A 13,124-nucleotide genomic window follows, 5' to 3' on the forward strand; every position below is an offset into this window, starting at 1 on the left:
AAATGAAGAAAATGCTTGCGATATTTCAAGCCAAAGATCCTTCATTTGGCTTGGTTTCTGTATCTCTTCCCACAGATGTGGGCTAACCTGCTGGGTATTTACATGCCTTCTTTGTAATTAGATCAATATGTTGGGCCAAGGATATGTCTTCAAAGATTTTGACACCCAGCAGCTTGAACCTGCTCACCCTTTGCACTCTGATCTCTTGATAAGGACAGGTGTTTATTCCCTCAACTTCCTCTTCTTGAAGTCCACAATTAGTTCCTCGGTCCTACTGATGTTGAGTGCAAGCTTATTGCTGCAACACCACTCATCCAGCTGATCTACTTCTCTCCTGTACACCTCCTCATCACCATCTGAAATTCTGCCAACAATAATTGTGACACGGGCAAATTTACAGATGGCGTTTGAGCTGAGCTTAGCCACACAATCATGGGTGTAGAGAGTAGAGCAGTGGGCTAAACCCACATCCTTGAGGTATGCCAGTGTTGATAGTCAGTGAGGAGAAGATGTTACTTCTGATCTGCACGGACTGTGGACTCTGTGAGGAAGTCAAGGATCCAGTTGCAAAGAAAGGTACAGAGGTCCAGGCTTTGGAGCTTCTTGATTAGAAGTGAGGATATGATCGTGTCGTACGCCAAGCTGTAGTCAATAAACAGCAACCTGACATAAGTATTACTATTGTTGAGGTGATCTAAGACCGAATGGAGAGCCAGTGAAATTGTATCTGTTGTAGACCTATTGTGGCAACAAGCAAATTGCAGCGGATCCAGGTTCTTGCTAAGGTAGGAGTTGCTTCTAGCCATGACCAACCCCTCAAAGCACTTCCATCACAGTAGATGTAAGCACCACTGACGATAGTCATTGGGTAGCCACCTTGGTCCTCTTGGGCACTGGTATGATTATTGCCCTTTTGATGCAGGTGGGAGCATTCAACTGCAGTGGTGAGAGATTGAAGATGTCTGACCAGTTGATTAGCAGAGGTTTTCAGAGCCCCACCAGGTACGCCATCAGGGCAAGGCTTCATGCTCTTGAAAGATGTTTTGACGTCAGCCTCCAAGTCAAAGATCACAGGATCTCTGGATGCTGCAGGGATTCAAACAAGTATTGTTTTATTCTCCCTTTCAAAGTGTGCATAAAAAGCATTGAGTTCATCAGGGAGTGAAGCATCATAGCCATTCATAATGTTAGGTTTCCCTCTGTAGGAAGTAAAGGTCTGCGGATCTTGCCAGAGCTGATGTGCATTAAATTCCATCTCTAAACTCAGCTGGAATTGTTCTGTTACCCTTAAATTAGCCTCCATAGGTTGTACCTGGACCTGTTATGTAGTTCTGGATCATTGGTGTTGAATGCCACAGATCTAGCTCTCAGCAAGTGATGAATTTCCTGGTTTATCCATGGCTTTTGGTTTGGGTATATCTGATCTGTTCTCAAAGGTACATGATCATCTGCACAGGTTTTGATGAAGTTATTGGTAAGTCATTGGCATATCCATTCAGATTCAAATATGAGTCCCTGAATATTGTCTAGTCTACCAACTTAAAGCAGTCCTGTAAGCACTTGTAATTTGTAGACCACATCCTTACTAATTTTTGGTGATCTGTATTAAACTTCCATCAGGTCTTTTTACCCTTGCAGTTCCTTGCACTATTTAGTGACCTGCCATTCACTGTGTAGAATATACAGTATAGGCTCAAAAGGAATCCAGTTAGCCAGACAGGATGATCATAGCCTTCACTGGAGCTGAACACTTGGTTCTATTACTGAGCTCTGACACCAGTGACATAGAAAAAAAGATGCTTAAAACAATCCAGGCTGGATCTGTAGTGAAAATGCAGATGAGTGGATATCTGGATGCGAACAAAATTAGCCACAATCGTGGTGCCCCTTGCTGTTAAATGTTCCCCTGACATTCACATATGAAGAGTAAGAATAAATACTGACATCTGGAGTGATCCCAACAGTAGTGGAACAGAATGGTAGTATAAAGTTGGCAGCATTAGCAGAAGAGAGGTGAAGGATGGCTAAAACGATGCTTTAAATATATACACTTTGTACATACTTGTGCTTAAAAGGCATTTTAGTGTAATAAATAACAATTTCAGCTGGATTTGAGGGATCACCTGATGCACAAAACTGCTCCCGAGTTCTTACAAGGCTTGCTCACCAAGCTCATTAAAGAGGATGCACAGAAACTAAATTGCTTTTCAAGGTACTGAGATCTTGTTCCATGAAAGATATAATGCTGTAATTTAAAAAGTCATTAATGGAAATTGACTGTGGCGAGGTGGAAATTGACTACATTTTGCAGGCGACATTTTGTGAATTAAATCAAAAATCCTTGAGAATTATTTTAACCAGTTAGGAGACTTTATAAAAAGTTATTTAGCACAATGGGAGGTTATTAGTGCAATTGGTAAGTGAAAGATGGCAGTAGGACAGAAGTTGAAACACTTACAAGCAACTCTTTTCAAAAGGACTTTGTGATTCCAGTGCAATATTTGCAGGTAATACCAATGAAAATGAGTAGAACAAATACATGTTAATTTCAAACCATCTCTGAGGGAGCTTCCCAAACTACTTTCTAAATGTTTAATGCAAGACAAAATTAGGGATGTTTAATGAACTCTTAGATAAACATATGGATGACAGAAAAATGGAGGGCTTCGTAAAAGGGAAGAGTTAGATTGATCCTCAAGTGGGTTATATAGTCAATATATAATGGATGGAATGAGTCTGCAAAGTACCGTCGTGTTCTAGGTTCTGTGTTCTAAAATGAGAAAATGCTTTCAGTGTGAACAGAGATAATGAATAGGAAATTAAAAAAAAACAATTGTGCCTTGCTCTTCAAATTCCTCCCTGGGAATTTGTGTAGGATCATAATGTTAAATCATTATGTTCTAATCGAAACCTTAATGTATGGAATTTAATAACATGGCAACTAACCCCAAACGAGTAATGCTGTCAACATAAGAAATAGAAGCATCCACTCGTGTCTGATCTGTGATTAAACAAAATAATGGTTGATCTTTTACTTCATTACCATTGTCCTATCTTAAGCACATATCCCTTGATCCCCCCCAATACTGAAAATTCTGTTGATCTATGACTATGAAATTGAGTCTTTGCCCCTGACTAGGGCAGAGAATTCCAATAACCTAACTACTCCCCTACTGAAGAAATTTCTAATATTTTCTATTTTTTTGACAAGATAGAATATAGAGAAGTGGAGTGGCTGGTGGATTAGTGTGAGAAGAACAACCTAAGCCTGAATGTGGAGAAGACAAAGGAAATCATTGTGGAATTCAGGAAGGTGCTGATGAACCATTACCCTCTGCAAATACATGGCTTCTCTGTCGAGTTAAGTGCACCAAGTTCCTGGGAGTTTACCTCACCCGGCCCCATAATATCACCTCCCTGAATAAGAAGGCACAGTAGTGCCTTCACTTCCGAAGGAGATTGAGGCAAATGAGGCCTCCTCTCTCCCATCTTAACTGCAGATTACAGAAGCACCACTGAGTGTGTCCTGATAAGTTGCTTCTCCACCTGGTATGGGAGAAGTCGAGCATCAGACCAGCAGTCCCTACAAAGGACTATGAGAACTGCTGAGAGGAACATAGAGGTCTCCCTACCTTCCATCAGGGACATTTATCAGGAGCATTACCTACACAGGACTTTTAGTATTATTAAGGATCCCACCCATCCACCCAGCGTCCTCCTTGACTTTCTACCATCAGGCAGGAGACTATGATGCATAAAAACAAGAATGGTCAGGATGAGAAACAGTTACTTCCCCCAGGCCATTAGGCTTCTGAACTCCCGGCAGCTTCGTATTCGAAGTGTCACTGGTTAATCTGTTCTGTACCTTATAATATTTAATATTAATGCACCTCAGTTTGTTATTTATATGTGATTCACCATTAGATTTTATCCTTCCCTTCATAAGGTATCGTATGCTACATGTGTGTTATGTGTACTACTGTGCTTTACGCACTGGTTCTGAGAAATGTTGCCTCGTTTCTGTATACATTGCATGTTTATATATGTCATTTTATATACATGTATGTAGTTAAATGACAATAAACTTCACTTGACTTGACCAACCTTACCTGTATGCAGGTAGGAAGAGGACAGCCAGATGATCAGATTTCCAGAAATGCATCTGAGGATGGAACGGTAAGCATCCTTGATGGTAGTGTAGTAGTGGTTGAGTGTGTTGGATAGGCTGTTGATATCTGGGCAGAGATTTCTTCAAACTAACCTGATTGAAGTTGTGAAAGGCATCAGGGCAGGCTGTTGTTTACTAATCTCTTATTTTGTAACTGTGAACTCTGGTGCTAGACATAGGTAGCTAATTCAAGCTCATAGGGAATTTTATGAAATGTCATTCTTTCTGAGTGCAGGCAGTCTGTTTAATTTCACCTCATACAACAACCCACCATCTTAGGAATCAGTTGAGTAAATCTTCACTACACTTCCTCTATCACAAGTACATCTTTCCTCAGTCAAGAACAAGAAAGCTTCAAGCAATAGTACCACCTGGGCCCCATGTAATTGAAGGAAAACAGTTTTACTCTTTTCTCGAACCAGGTGCAATACAGCCCAACAACCCTAATTGTTGGCTCTCAGTAATTTATGTACATGGCCATTCAGATCCCTCTGAAGACAAACAACTTCCAATCTTTAACATTTAGAAACTGTTAAAATTCAAACAGATGCAATGTGAGTGGTCTAAGAGGGGGGATGTCCAGAACCAGGAGCTCAAAACATGGAAGATGTGATTTAGAATCGAGATCGAGAGTCTTTGCTTCACCCCTACCACAGAAGTCTGTGAAGGTCAAATCATTAAATATACACACTGTAATTCTTAATGTTAGGGGATCAAGGGATTCAGGGAGAAAGCAGGAACAGAGAGACAACTGTAGCATCAATCAAGTGTCACATTTAAAGGGGAAACTCGACAGAACAGCCAAACAGCTCTTATTTTCCAAGTATTGTTGTAAGAGATACTTTGCCTTTCCATATACTTATTAAGTGGATGGCCAAATATTGTCCACATTACATTTGAGCTCCTACGTCCTTAACCATTTACATCAAAGTTCAAAGTTTAAAGTAAATTTATTATCAAAGTACATATATGTCACCATGCACAACCCAGAGATTAATTTTCTTGTGGGCATTCGGCATTCACTGTAAATACAATAGAATCAATGAAAGAGTCTCTCCAACATAATGGAAAAACAACACTGAACAACAATTGTTCAGCATTGCTTCCTCAGAAATATTTTTGTTTATGATAGACCGCTTGAAGCTGAACACAAATATAATTTCAGACTACTTGTACAACATAGTAATTTGGAGAAACAAAAAATTAACTTTTATTGAATATAATGCGTTTAATTGTAGAATGGTGCTGATGGTTTGTAATATTTCAACTAAGCTAAAAATGTTTTGTTGATGATTTCTATTTGTATGCTATGTCTGAGGCTTCTCACTGGTGTCCAACAATAATCAGCCAGCATTGATGGACACCAGTTGCTCTGATACCATTTCTCCATGACTGCAATGTCCTGGTGAAATCTTTCACTATGCTCATCACTAAAGATGTCAAGATTTGCAGGGAAGAAGTCTAAATGGGAATGCAGAAAATGAATCTTTAGTGATATGTTACACTTCATGGTTCTGTATGCTTGAAGCATGTTGTCAACCAGCTGCATGTAGTTTGGTGCTCTGTAGTTGCCAAGGAAATTTTTAACATCTTTGAATACCTTCCATGGGATTTTCTCTGGTCCCACTAGAAGTTCTTCAAATTGCCTGTCATTGATGACCTATTTGATTTGTGGACCAACAAAAATGGCCTCCTTAATCTTGGCATCAGTTATTCTGACTTGCATTATGAATTGAAATAACAAATATAGGCGATTTCAAGAAAATGGTATGTGATTGGGAAATTTCATGATGATTTTCATGATCAGCAGCCCAAAATCCATGATACCCAAAGGTATTCAGGAAGCAAAATGTTTGTTGTCCAGCACAATCAATGTCCAAAAGATAACAAAGTGTGCAAATACAAAAATAAATAAATAAAGAAACAAACAAATGATAAATATTGAGAACATTAGATGAAGAGTCCTTGAAAGTGAGTCCATAGGTTGTGCGAACAGTTTAGTGATGGGACAAGTGAAGCTGAGTGAGGTTATCACCTCTGGTTCAAGAATCTGATGGTTGAGAGGTAATAACTGTTCCTGAACCTGATGGTGTGGATTCTGAGGCTCCGGTACCACCTTCCTGATAGCAACAGTGAGAAGGCAGCACGGCCTGGATGGTGGAGGTCCTTGATGATGGATGATGCTTTCCTGCGATAGCGCTGTGTGTTCATGTGCTTAATTATAGGGAGGGGGTTACTCATAATGTACTGGGCTGTATTCACTACTGTTGTAGATTTTTTCATTGAAGGGCATTGATGTTTCCATACCAGGCCATAATGCAACCAGTCAATTTACTCTCCAGCACACATCTGTAGAAGTTTGTCAAAGTTTTAGATGACATGCCTAATCTTTACAAACCTCTAAGAAAGTAGAGCATCCTGATGTATGCATCTTTGTTGTCCAGATTTTCCAGGGTTGAGTGAAGAGTCAATAAAATGACATCTGTTGTTGACCAGTTGTGACTGTAGGCAAATTGGAGTGGATTCAAGTTGCTTTTCTGGGAGGAGTTGATATGTTTCATCACCAACTTCTCAAAACACTTCGTCACAAAATATGTCAGTACATCCGGACGATAGAATTTAACCTATATATACTTAATCTGTCTATTGGCGAACCTTGATCCTCTCATCCAAAGTCATTGATGTAGATCTAGTGGAACTTCATCACCTCAATAGCCATTGTCTTCCAACTGAAAGATGACACATTTAATTCTTCCATTTTATGTCTGTTAACCAGTTCTCAGTGCATGCCAGCTTATGCACCTGATTCCGTTCAAAAATCTCTTTTGCGGCTCTAATAAAGGCCTTCTAATGTTACAAGTGTTTCAGAACAACTCATTGGCTTTATATGTTACAAGTTTAAACTTCAAAACATATTTGTCAAACATGATTTCCCTTACATTTATCCATGTTCACTCTTTCCAAATGACTGATGACCACTTCCTTCATAATATGTTTCCTTTCTACTGATGTCATGCTAACTGGTCTATAATCCTTCTTTCTAAAATCATGGAGTTGCATTAGCAATTTTTCAGTCTATGGTACAGCTATTTCCTTAAAACACAAGGGAAAATTATAGCAGAAGTAGTTTATAAACACAAGAGAATCTACAGATGCTGGAAATCCTGAGTAACACACACAAATTACTGGAGGAACTCAGCAGGACAGGTAACATCGATGGAGAGAAATACCAGTTGATGTTTTGGGCTGAGACCCTTCATAAGGATATTTCAATCCTAATTAAGGGTCTTGGCCTGAAATGTTGCTTGTGTATTCCTCTTCATAGATATTGCTAGACCACCTGAGCTCCTCCAGCATTTTGTGTGTTACTCTAGCAGAAAAAGTTATCTATCATTGCTGTCAGAAGAAATATAAATAATTTTAAATCAAAGGTAAAGGATGCAGGTCATTAGGTTCTGGGTATATATGAACTTTTGGACACAATTTCTCCAATGATAATTTTAAATAATGCCTTTTTAAGGTAATTTATTCTAGAATTGTAGTTCCCTCGCTTTTCCACAAAGTTTTTCTTTAATTTTCTTCCATGAATTTAGGCACAACTTATTTGTTCAATTTTTCTTCGATTCCCTTAATTTTCCGATATCATTTCTCTTCTCTCAATCTATAAAGTATCCACAATATTTTTTGCTTATTTTTTCCTTTTAATGTATCTCTAGAAAATCTTGTAATCTGTTTTTTTTAAAGTTTCGTGGTATCCTCTTATATTCTACATTCTTTTTCCTTTACTAAATTCAAAGATTTTCCCAGTCACCAGGCTTACTGCTTTTCTTTGGCTATGTTATACAACTTTTCTTTTGATCTAATACTATTTATACTGCTGATAGCCATTGCTAAGTATAACTACTTTTTTACTAGCTGTTTTTGCCTTAAAGGAATAAATATTACACATAAATTAAAAGTTAGTTGTTGCTTTTTAATATAGTTTCTCATTGCACCAGACTTACTGCGCATCACACTGCTGGCCTTTAGGGCAGCAATGAAATTCTTCCATCTCTCTCTGTCCGTACCATTGCACACAGATAAAGAAAGATTCTTCACTGACATTTCCATAACATTTTTTTGACCATTCTGGGTTGTTAGCCTTAAGCTGAACCCCCGAACCACTCTTATTCTGGCCTCTACCCTTTGATATGGTGATCCTACCAAGAATTCTACCATAGCCAATTCACAAGTTATACCTCTGTATTCTGATTTATTAAGAGTTAATTTCAGATTAAATTAAAACACTTACAGTCTATATATAAAATATCATTTTTGGTCACCATTTGCTAAAGGTTCCTAAACAAGCTGATTGTCAATCAATCATTGATCTAAAATTGCTTGTTCTGTCCATGGTTTCTCTACACGTCGACCTCGAAAGCCACTGTCCATACACCATCAATTTATTCATGATATTGCAAATGCTAATTTGATTGGTCTAATCTGTATACAGATCAAAGTTTCTCACAACATTATAAAATAACTTGAATACACTTTTGCTTCATGACATATACAATGTCTGACATTATCATTACTGTCTGTGAGCTTTCACAGACTCATACTAAAGCCTTCTGCACTTTTTTGTTTCTTAGCTCCACTTAGACTGATTCTATTTCTTGATTTTCTGAGCTAAGAATCTTCGTCAGACCATTCTTTAAAATTATGACTGCCTTTTCCATTCTGCAGAACCCCTCTAAAAGTTAAGTATCCTGGAGTATATAATTCCTAACTTTATCCATTAGGTTGTAAAATGGTCAGATTATACTCATTTCTTTCTATTTACACTAATGATACATCCAACTTGTTACTGAAGAAGAATGGCATTCTTCTTCACTCCCTACCTTGTATCTTTCCTCTACCACCCTGTATTCACTGCTTTCAATAATCTCATATACAGTATGTTAGACATATACAAGGCCCAAGGTTTCTACAACACTATTTTCAGAATCTCCTTATTTACCTCAATCATAGTCACATCCTCTTGACCAACTGTTTCAAAATATCCAGCTAACTTTCCCTCTCCCTCAGGCATCACAGTGTATGTATCTTGGACTCCACTCATCAACTTAGAGCCCAAGTTTCTGTTGCCACAGCCATTACTGTAGATATGGTTCCCTTCCATCACTATGATGCCACATACAACTGCCATAATACACGGCATTAAATATATATTTAATCAAATCTTTCTACTTTAAATTCTGCTCAGAAATTCTTGTTACTCTATCCGCATGGCAGAGTGGTGATTAATACAACACTCTATGGTGCCAGCTGTAAGATCGGGGTTCGATTCCTACCATTGTCTGCAAAGAGTTAGTACGTTCTCCTTGTGATTGCGAAGGTTTCCTCCCACACACCAGAGATTTATAGTTAGGGTTAGTGAATTGTGGACATGCTATGTTGGCGCCAGACGTGTGGCAATACTTGCAGGCTGCTCAGCACAATCCTTGCTGATTTGATTTGACGCAGGTCACAATCCTTGCTGATTTGACTTTACCATATGTTTCAATGTACGTGTGGCAAATAAAGTTAATCCTTATTTTACTGAAGCTTCTGAACAAAACTTACTGTGGAAAATTAAGCCTGAGGATTAAGAGTAAACAAAATCATGAGAATAGCAGGATAGGAGGCAGATGGGGTCTGTCTTAACTCGAACTAATTAACAACAAGTCCTGTTAGAAATGAGGAACTGACAATGAATGAATGAATATTGTGTTCAAGGAGGAACCATTAGCCTTCAAGGTTACAAGACTAATGGTTTGTTTTCTTGATTAATGGGGGACTGATTGTGTCTGTGTGGACCCTATGTCTAATTTTGTGTAAGCTACAGAAGCATCTGGAACCTTGGTGACAGGGGCTAAACAGGAACTCTTGACCTCTTCAAACTGCTGAATTGCAAGTATTCTAATGTATAAAAGACCATGCTTATGCTTGCTTAAGCAGAGTCATAACTGGCTGTCCATGATCACGTAATAAAGTATTTAAAACAAATACTGGGGTCTGTGTCTTCATTTAAGTCTAAATCTAATTGGTGATAGTAATTTTCTCTGACACTCATGAATACTAGAGTTACTTGATGTTGCACTGAAAATATACCATGATATTGGATGGGACTACAAATTTGTATTACCAGGTTCCCTTTCTCATCAAACTTCAATTCCGGCTGGTTATCACCTACTGGGAAACCAAGGTTACTTGTTTATCCCTGCAAATTAAAATTAAAAGATTAGAAGAATTCACTGTAAATCCACTTGAATCCAATAAATCTTGGAAATGAAAGTAAAATCACCAATGAAAGCAAAAATCAGTAAGGTTTTCTATCTTGCTCTGTTCAAATTGGCTGTTGCTGCACTGCAAAAGTGCTTTCATTTGGAAAGGATGGAATTGTTTCATGCTGCTTTTAAGTCATAAAGAAAGCAATATAAATATGACTCTTTTTATATAAGTGCATATTCCTTTTCTGTTTTGAATCAAGTTCAACTTGGGTGTTGATCTCACTGGACAACAAAAAATTTGCTTCCTGAATACTTTTGGGCATATCTTATGGATTTTGGTCTGCTGATTATGGAAATCACCATGAAATTTCTATATCATGCATCATTTTCTTGAAATAGACTATAATTGTTATTTTAATTCATAATTCAAATCAATTAAAATGTTGCCCACAATGTAAGCTGAAAAGTTTTCAATCTTGTCCAGACATGCCTGGACATGTTGAGATAGGGCAGATACAGCATGGCAGGACAAGTTTTAGAAAGGCTGTAAATTTACATAAAGGATTTTGATATTTGAGACAGAAGTTTCTCAGAACAACTGTTGCCGAGGTTAAGAAAGTCATGTTTGTTGGTCCACAAATCAAACAGGTCAACAATGACAACTTCTGGTGGGACTAGAGAAACTCATATGGAAGGCGTTCAAGGATGTTGCCGAAAATTTTCTTGGCAACTACAGAGCACATGCTATGTGCACAGAACTACGTGCAGCTGGTTGACGACATGCTTCAAGCATACAAAACCATGAAGTGCAAAGTGTCACTAAAGATTCATTTTTTGCATTCCCATTTAGACTACTTCCCTCTAAATCTTGGTGTTGTCAATGACGAGCGTGGTGAAAGGTTTCATCAGGACACTTGCGATAATGGAGAAACAGTATTGGGGCAAATCTAATTCATCAATGCTGGCTGAATATTGTCCGACACTTGAGCGAGATGCCTCAGGGACTGAGTACAAATGAAAATCCTTAACAAAACATTTTTGGCAGAGTTGAACTATTGCAAAATATCAGCACCATTAAGCAGTAAAATGCATTATATTCAATAAAAGTAAATTTCCTGTTTCTCCGAATTCCTATGTGATATAAGTTGTCTGAAATTGTATTTGTTCAGCTTCAAGTAGTCCATCATAAACTAAAATGCTGAGGAAGCAACACATTTGTTGTTCAGTGTAAGTAAGTTTATCTTACTTTTTATTTGTGCAATGTTTAATGATTGCTCTGGGTTTCTGTGTAACATTATTAAACTGATCACGTCAACTCCTATGCACAGAAGTGCAGAGAGGGTTCCATCTTGAAATGGGCCCCAGGTACATAGAACAGTAAAGGGACCCATATATCACTGTAATAATGCACCATTAGTAGCCAAAATACTTTGAAGACTCTTCTTCAGTTCCAATGTATAGGAATGGTCACAAAACTCAAGGTAAAGGAAGGGGGAAAGGCAGACTCCCTTCATTAAACATACTCCTAACACGTTTTTCAGCCTTTCTGGTTTAAATAGCTTACCTTTCTAGTCTAAGTACTACATTGTCATTGTTCGGGATCATCCAGATTCACAAATTGTTGGAGTGGTTCCTACCTTACAAGTCTTATAAAAGGTAGTGAAGTAATATTCCGTTTGGCTAACCACCAACCTGATTGCATGAACATTGATTTCTCTAACTTCTGGTAATTTCCCCCCCCCCCCCGCTCATTCTCTCTTATTCCATTCCCCATTCTGCCTCCCCTCTTTCCTCTTCTCTCCTCATCTGCATATCATCTCCCTCAGGTGCCTCTCCTTCTTACCTTTCTCCTCCAGTCCAGTCTCTTCTGTTCTCAGATCTCTTTCTTTCAGCTCTTTACCTTTTTCACCTATCACCTCCCAACTTCTCACTTTATCCTCCAAACCGCCCCAACCCAACCATCCAACCTTCCCCCTCACATGGCTTAACCTATCACTTCCCAGCTTGTACTCCTTCCCCTCCCCCACTATGTTATTCTGGCTTCTTCTCTCTTCCTTTCCAGTCCTGATGAAGAGTCTCGGCTCAAAACGTCAATTCTTATCCCTTTCCATAAATGTTGCCTGACCTGCTGAGTTCCTCCAACATTTTGTATGTGTTACTCTTATTTGTGGTTAGGGTTTCTTAAGCCATTATTTCTTCAAACTCAGACAATAGAAACTGGAAAGTATAATTCAATATTCAGGGAAGCATCTGGAGCTTGATGAATAGAGATTTTTTTGAGCTTGTAAAGAGAGTAATAAATAGGAACTATTTCGGTAGTTCAGTAAATGCATAATGTTGCCAGTTATAAATGGATTAGAACACAAAGCCTAATAATTTTAGATTGTTGTATAACCTTCTGTTAGAGTGTTATATGAAAAAAAAAACAAGATACACTGGGAAATACTATGCTACTTATGGTTTTCATGTAAAGACAATATCACGGCATTTATTCTGGATCCATTCCAGACTCTGGAAATGGCAAAAATTGATTTTGTTCATGTCTGGCTCTTCTAATAGAGCTAAGAAGTAATGTTTTTGTAAGAGGGACCTAATTTCTTCTTGTGTTCATGCTTAATAACCCATCATTACTACAAATGGAGATAATTAGGAGAACAGACTCTCCTTTGATGAGTTCTTTAATGACCAGAAAGCCTACAGCTTGG

The 13,124-nt window shown here is 38.2% G+C and overlaps 1 protein-coding gene and 1 long non-coding RNA gene across 3 annotated transcripts in view; one reads left to right on the forward strand and one right to left on the reverse strand.

Moving 5' to 3' along the window:
- mmel1 (membrane metallo-endopeptidase-like 1) overlaps positions 1-13,124 on the reverse strand; it is a 144,321-nt gene that overhangs the window by 111,421 nt on the left and 19,776 nt on the right. The window lies entirely within an intron of this gene.
- Positions 1-13,124, forward strand: part of LOC134337792 (uncharacterized) — a 129,733-nt gene that overhangs the window by 3,672 nt on the left and 112,937 nt on the right. The window contains exon 2 of the long non-coding RNA XR_010016069.1: positions 4,120-4,176. This is a non-coding gene — a long non-coding RNA (uncharacterized LOC134337792). The remainder of the gene's footprint in view (positions 1-4,119; positions 4,177-13,124) is intronic.

The sequence above is a fragment of the Mobula hypostoma genome, chromosome 25 (assembly GCF_963921235.1).
Source record: "Mobula hypostoma chromosome 25, sMobHyp1.1, whole genome shotgun sequence".
Lineage (NCBI taxonomy): Eukaryota > Metazoa > Chordata > Chondrichthyes > Myliobatiformes > Myliobatidae > Mobula > Mobula hypostoma.